Genomic DNA, 8404 nt, shown 5'->3' with positions numbered 1-8404 from the left:
CGTCTTAGTTAAGGGAATAACATAGTTTAATATGAAAATACGGTGGAGTATCCCTTTAAATGAGAAATCTTTCAAGGATTATTTTGCATAGATGTAAACTTTTTAGCATTAAAGATTGGTTTCAGCAACTTGTTTCTTTCTTGAGTTAATCAATGTTTTTGGCACTATTAAATCAGTTCAATTAAATTTCAATTGTTCACTCATAAAGACAGTCACTTGTCACCACCTACTGGCTTAATGATGCAAGTTGCGCAAACACAGACAAGCGGAGTGATACAAACTGTGAAAAGGCTGATGCTGGTGAAATATTCGAACACATTCGACTCGACTCGGCTACATATCAGAGTTAAATAGGAATACATTGTAATAATGTTAATCAAGCAGACTAAATCACACGACTGCGCAGCAATATTTAAGCTCATTATACAAAGGAAATAATACAGATCTAGACAAATTGGGTTGCTTATAGTTAAAATAATTTTTTTAGTCGGCCACACATTCTACTTGCTGTCGGCCACTCACTTTTACCCCATCATTTAAAGCGCTAAAACCAGCTGTCAGATGTTTTCGCGCCACTCCCGGTTGCTGAGCAACGCGCGTGAGTTTGACAGCTGTCAGAGTGACTCAGTCGTTTTTTAGGATTGTATAATCTAGTAAAAGAAATGGACAAATACAAGCAGTGTGTGGACAGTGCACAGTAAAAGTGTACAGCGTGTGCGCAGCTTTCATAATACGATACATACATTTAATTGACTTTTTTTTTTTTTTAATTCTGCAATTTTGCGCCCCGTCCAGCAGATGGCGCCCCAGGCGGCAAAGCCGGCCCTGATGGGGGGAGAAGTCTGCAAATGATATATGAGCTTAATTTTCTTCAAACTCTTCAGGTATAAATTGAATGTATTTTGATTAATGGGTTTTAAAGATTCTATAGAGATGGCTAATATATAATGTGAAGCATATTTGATCAATCAATTTAGCATTATTATGTTTACTCTGGTTTAATTAAGGCAAAACCAGCTAGTAATTAATCTTGTTAATTAAGTTCCATAGAATTCTTTTGATCAGTCTGCTATCAGATAGACTCGTTCATTTCACCTCACTCAAAGGATGCATGCTAACATTATGTGATGAAAGAATTTCATATATGCAAATATAATTCTGGGCATAGCCTGTTAATAACACAAAGCCACCACCTACACTGGAATAACTGGAGTGTCATCCAGAGCTTTTATTATCTATTTGCTTGTAATATCTTTATGCTTGTGTGGTAAGATTACATAAGCCTCGAGGGGCTTTATTCTCCTGAATACAGTGTTCGGAGAACCATGGACTAAGTAAACATCACTGTGCACTATTATAGTCACAGCTGGGTACTTGTTTATGGAGTGAAAGTATCTGTACTTTTATAACAAAGGCAGATGGGCATGCTGCGATTGTTATGCGCTATTTTTTATCAAGTGTGTAATAAATATCGATTATAATTGTTTAAATATTTTTATAATAAACAAATCACCGGTACTACTTTCATGTTTCTCGTATCACTCCGCGATTTCGCCTTTTTGCGTTTGAAACGATGCGGCTTCAACGAGGGAAGTAATAAATGAAGTGAAATTAGGCAACAAAAAAACCCTGCTGTTAAAAATGGACTCGGGGGTCTTTAGTATTATTTATTTTAGACAGTATTATTTCTTTATTTCACCGTTTAGAGAAGCAAACTATTAAACACTGCTAAGAAGAACACAAACCGGTAAGAGACACTACAAAATGCTGTGTGAGAGAAACTTTAGAGAAAGAGAACACAGCTGAAATGCAGGTTAACATATAGGCCTAAACAAGTGTTTTGTTTCTTAAAGTCAAAATGAAACGGAATTTGTGAATGCGATTGTCTTTTCTTCACTGTTGTAACGTAGGCTATCCGATGAATTGAAACTGCTGTAGGGCGGGACTTGATTTTAGAAATCGGGAATTGATTGGATCATTGTGGTTTGCTATTGCCATGATCTCATGTGAGTGACAGGTTGTTTCGCCTGAGATATCATTAAACAATTAATCAGAGAAAAGGACATGTTACTGCAAGTGGGAGGGTAAGTTATTTTGATTAAAGATTACAAGGAATGTATGATAAAAATAAATATAATAAAATAATAATAAAGGTAAATCATTCATAATAAATACAGTAGTGCCATATTGTCAATTTTGTTTCATGGTGACAAATGTATTATGCCACTCTTTGGAATACTTGATTCTGATTGGTCAAAGGCATCATGTGGATTTCCTTACTGGATTAGATTATCTTGTTTCATACAAAAGTGTATCTTGGATGCTAGCCGAATTTAGCCCCGCCCACAACATTTGAGGTCGGAAAGTTCGGTCTGGACTTGATCCGTTGTGGAGCAACTATGCTCGAACCAGAGCTTTTCGGACCAATCAAATTGTCAATCAAATAGTAACGTAATCATCCACGTCACCAAAGAGCTTGGGTTGAATTAGTTTACAACAAAGATGGCTGCCGCTGGAGCATTGAGATGTGTAGATTCCGCCATTGCGTCTGTTATAGAAGGTATCGACAGCGCATTCATTTTAAAAGAGGAACAGAGAACTGCGATCAAGGCATTTGTCGATCGAAAAGTTGAATGAAGAACATATGTCGCTTACTCCGTTGCTCCGATTGGTTGTAGGTCTATCCAATTGAGTGCAGAGGCATTTTCTTTCCTGGTTCGGTTGAAACACACCCCATAATCGCAGCCCAATGGAGCAGTATCAGACTCATATTCTGACTAGAATCTGAGTATGACGACGTCAGGCTAACAAAAGTGAGGAGCAAAAAGAAAAAATTATATTTCTCTCGCAAAAGCATTGCATTTCCCCAAAGAAAATTTCCAGACGCCCGTGAAAAATATAGATCTTCATATCAGGCCTGCCGTCAAGGGGGGCTATGATGATTTCAAGACACACCCCCACCCCCACCCCACGAATACAATTTCAACCCTCAATCCCCCCTGAGAATGATAAAAGTGTGTCCTGGCGCCGGGACTGATTCATATACATGCATATAGAACAAACCAATGTTCATCCCTCCCTGTGAGAGGTGTGTTTGATGTATACTGGTGCTGTTGTGATGGGGCTTTGTATTGAATGGTGATTGTGTGAAGGGAGAACTCATTTGATGCCTCATTGGAACGCCATTATGATGGAGGGAAGAGAGAATAGAGTACTTTGGAAAACTCGAACAGAGAGAGCGTGTCCCCTTCAGAAACAAACCAAACCTCATATCCACAGGCACACCTGAATGCTTTTCAGCTTTTTTTTTAGTCTCTCTCTCCCACTTTCCTGACCTCATCCCTTTATTTCCCATACCTCGTTTTTTTGCCTTGTTGAGTTCCACTCCACTGCCAGCTTGATTCTCTCGCGCTGTCTTTTTCCCTCTGTGTTTTTTCTTCTCTGTCTCTCTCCCCCTGTTTTTCCCTTCCCCTTTCTCAGACACACACTGTTAGTCTAGAGATGAGTTGGCCATTATTAGAGATGGCATTTTGGCCCATCAGCTCCTGACAGCCCCGCATGACGTGACAAGACGGTGTACGTGCACCTCAAAACAAATAAATGTGTAATCAGCCTCCAACAGATGGGCTTTTCCGATGTCTCTAAAGGAAAAAATAGAGAGAAAAAAATAACTGGAGTGGAAAAATGGTATGGTAGAAATGAAAGACTGTTCTGTTTCTTTATCCTCCCTCTTCATGTGTAAACCTGTCAGCTGAATATGAAGGTAATCCATAAAATTAATAGCGGAAGGATAAATTATTACAGATAAAACTATACAGACAGCGTACTGATGACTGATTTCAGAGGCCTGTCCATTCAAACTGAAAACAAAAAACAAATCTGATGTGGCACTAAAATTAGGCACATTAAAGCCATTTAACATTGCACAATCACATCATCAAGCCCTCATATGAGCAGTGTTATTTCAGAATTATTTATATAGTTCCCACAGAAACACTCCAAAATCTTGTAGAAAGTCTTCCCAGAAGAGTGGAAGCTGCAAAGTGGGGATTAACTCCATTTTAATGTCTATTATTTATTATACAATGTCATTACAGTTCCTGTTGGTGCAAAGGTCAGGTGTGCCAATACTTTTCTCCATATGTGACCCTGGATCATAAAACCATTCACAAGTCGCACGGGCACGGGTATATTTGTGGCAATAGCCAACAATACATTGTATGGGTCAAAATTATCGATTTTTCTTTTATGCCAAAAATCATTAGGATATTAAGTACAGATCATGTTCCATGAAGATATTTTGTAAATTTCCTACCGTAAATATATAAAACATTTATTTTTGTGAGTGAATGCAGCACAATCGCGAACATAAATGGACAACTTTAAAGGAGATTTTCTCAATGTTTCGATTTTTTTGCACCCTCAGATTCCAGATTTTCAATAATTGTATCTCAACCAAATATTGTCCTATCATAAGAAACCATACATCAATGGAAAGCTTATTTATTCAGCTTTCATATGATGCATATATCTCAGTTTCGAAATTGTGACCCATGTGACTGGTCACATATACAGGTAGTGTATTTTGAATTTATTTCCATTTTAAGTAATTTTAGTACTTCAACTTATTTCTGTTAGTCGCCAGCTTATGTTTTACATCTAATATTTATATTTTATTTCAATAACCTAATGATTTTTAATAGTTTTAGCTAACTAAAACAACACTGGCCCTCACACAAGCTATCACACACACATCACCGCACCAGATCCCTGTCCCTGAAGTCATAAATGTTGAATGTTCATCTTTAAAGTATTAAAGGCCATGTGCTGAGTAATTACCACACAAGATATTGGCTTTATAAGATGGACACTTGGGAGATCTTTCTGTAAACAAGCACGTTTCATACTGTGGCTGGTGCGAGTAACAAAAACACACTGACTGACTGCAAATGATGCCATTACTACATTTTATAACGCTTTTCATTTTCCTTAGGAGCGTTTAATCAGTGCTTGTGCCTCAGTGAACAAATTCAGTGAACCTAATTAAAAGATTAAATCATCTTGTTTGTTTAACATGATGAACATGAAATGATTGCAGTCAGTAATTGTGGCAACACAAACCCTATGATAAAACATATACAACATAAAACATAAAACAAATATATACAGCACAGTAAGGAGACTGCTATGTTGCGAAGAATATATATATATATATATTACATGAGTCTAAATTTGTATTAGAAGGAATGTTTTTAATGTAATTATCGAATTTTGCTGCCATTTGTCTTTTAACCAGTTAGCTAAATGTCTCAAATTTACAATAGAATATTTTGAAACAAAACTTTTTTACTTGTAATTTAAAAAAAAAGATAAATAAGGACAGTATTTTTATTTAGGCTAAATCCCATTCGATAATGACTTTTTGGAAAGCATGTATATATTCTATTCGACTGACTTGTAGTCTAATGGTTAGATACTTACTAACTGTAGCATTATGTATTTTCTGTGTTATTAATATCAAGAAAAAATATATCTGTCATTTTTTAACAGATATTTTCACATCTTCAATTCAACACTTCATTATTCTGTTGTTTGGCAGGATGAAATTGCATTTAGATTATGAGATTCAAATTTCAACAAATAGCCTCTCTGTATTTACTGTGTTCTCGCAGTGCACCCTATAAATTAAGAATACACAATTATTTTTACTTCATGCGTGTACTGTAGCGTTTCTCATTTCAAGGCATATATTAAATAATATATTATTTAGTAAATAACTATAAACACGTCACTGTAGTGTAGACAAATGAACCCTGCCACATGTTTGTTTGTTTTTTAATGACTGTTGACTTAATATGTGTTTACGGTATTGGTTCAAGCCTTAATTATGGGTTCAGACACCTTCCCAAAATAACGCCCTATAATTTGTACTGTATGTATAGATATTAAACATCTCATCGGAATGACACACACACACACTCTCAGCATGCATGAGTCCGTGAGGCTCACAAAATAGGGCAAAAGAGACAGCGAGTGCCACATAAAAATATCTTCTCATCATTTCCCCTCTTCTTCTTCTCTCCATCACTCTCCCTGTTTTTCTCTTTATCTCCAGCTCCGCTCTTCATACCCTCCTGTCCCTCTCTCGGTTCCTCTGGAGTAATGAATAATAGAGGGATGCTTGTCTTCTCTCCCTCCTCCGGTTAATCAGGCCTCGCCTGGCTGCCCTCTCTGTCCCCTCCTTTCCTCTCTCGCAACCGTTCTTTAATAAATCATTCAGAGTTTCAGGACGACAGCAGCCGCAAGTGGAGGAGAACACCACTAAAGACCTCCACATCCGCAAATATCCTCTTCCCGTGTCTTCATTTTCTTCGATGTTTCTCATGAGACACATTTCCATCTATTACTCTCACTCACCTGCTCCTACGCCATCCACGCTTCCCTTTTTAGATCAGTCTCTCTCGTTCTCTCTCTTTATAGTCCATCCTGTTGTTCTCACATGTAGCATTTCAGTGATTAGCGTCAGCCGAACACACATTCCCAGGTGTATTTATGTAGGAAATGAGATTGCACAGCGATGATACGCATTCACACAGAAACTGGTTGATTCCAGGAGCACTGATATACAGTCCAACAGTATTTGAGGCTGTCTACATTTGACACGACAACGAAAAATCTATGGCCACGTTCACACAGCAGCAGAATACAGTTGTCAGGTGTATTTGAGTCCCTAATATGGTTACATTCACACTCAGTTCAGTCATTTACGGGAGTGACAACTCCCATCAAATATAAGTTATATTTTATATATATAAGTTATATATAAATATCCCATATTTATATAAATAAAATATAACTTAAGTTCTTCTATGATGTTAATTCCTGTTATTGATGTCACATAAGGTTCGTTCATTATTTTTATGGGGGAGAATGATTTATGTAACGCGGTTTAGGGGTTACTGAGGTACGGAGCTAAATAATGTGATTTTTAATTAATAATCATGAATTTAATTAGAAAGAAAAAAAACATTACCAGCAAAAAAAGCACAGATAGATATTCATGGGAATGGCAAAATGTGTGGACTTTTTTCTAATTTTATTATTCATATCCCAAGTACACTTTCATAGAAGGCCATGAGGGACATGACAAAGTAGATTGTGTCAACTGAAAAAACAAGATCATTTCTAATATAAAGATAAAATGTATGTCATTATTTTTAAACTTTATTAAAGGAGACATTTCAATTAATACAAAAAGCTTTTAAAAATAGATTTTGGTGACCCAATAGATAAAATACACTTAAAAAGGTCCCTAATATGGTTACATTCACGCACAGTTCAGTTATGGGAGTGACAACCTAATTCTATAACTGAACTCACACACCTGTATAATTTCAGGAATCACAACCACATTCTTAGAAAACTTGCGCTGTGTAAACAGAACCGGACTGGACAACTAGTTTCTGTCACGTTATGCGATCTGAGAGAGCCGCTCTGCACAAACACGTATCTAACGAGTGTTGCAGGTTTTCACGTGTGGTTTCAGTAACTTACAGCGATGGAGATATTCAGTGTGTCATCTGAAGGTTTTATACCCATCAGTTTTGTGTTATGTGTGACTCAAATGCTCCGCTCTCCACCTAGAAAAGCTGTTGTCAATTAATGATGATTTGACGGATGAACTCGTGGCTCGAGTCTTGGACTCTTGCCGTATCAAAAGTGATAAGACTTTTCAGTTTAATGAACGTCACCATCTTTGATATTACTTTTGTTCACTGTCTCGGTGGTTACTGGTTAGAGAATATGAACTTGACTCCCGTTGCACGTTCACACAGACAGCATTCGAGACGCTACTGTAAGTTGCAGTGTGAACGGGACATTTCGAGACTGACACCTGTAAGTAAATGTGGTTGTCAATCCCAAAAACTGGCAGTGTAAATGTAGTTCTTTGTGTCATAGATATGGCCAGCAGCCATATCACCCTGTAGCCCAAGACTGGTTGCCCATTAAAGCTAAGCAGGGCTGAGCCTAGTTAGTAGTTGGATGGGAGACCTCCTGAGAAAACCAGGTTGCTGCTGGAAGAGGTGTTAGTGAGGCCAGTAGGGGGCGCTCACCTGTGGTCTGTGTGGGTCCTAACGCCCCAGTGTAGTGATCGGGACACTATACTGTCAAAAGATCACCGTCCTACCGAGGTTCTGACTCTCTGTGGTCATTAAAAATCCCAGGATGTCCTTCGGAAAAAGAGTAGGGGTGTAACCCCGGCATCCTGGCCAAATTTGCCCTTTGGTCTCTGTCCATCATGGCCTCCTAATCATCCCCATATACTGATTGGCTTCATCACTGTCTTTTCTCCACCAATAAGCTGGTGTGTGGTGGACGTTCTGGCGCAATATGGCTGCCGTCG

The sequence above is a fragment of the Abramis brama genome (assembly GCF_963993115.1).
Source record: "Abramis brama genome assembly, chromosome: 9".
NCBI lineage: Eukaryota > Metazoa > Chordata > Actinopteri > Cypriniformes > Leuciscidae > Abramis > Abramis brama.
This window is presented reverse-complemented; position numbering follows the sequence as displayed.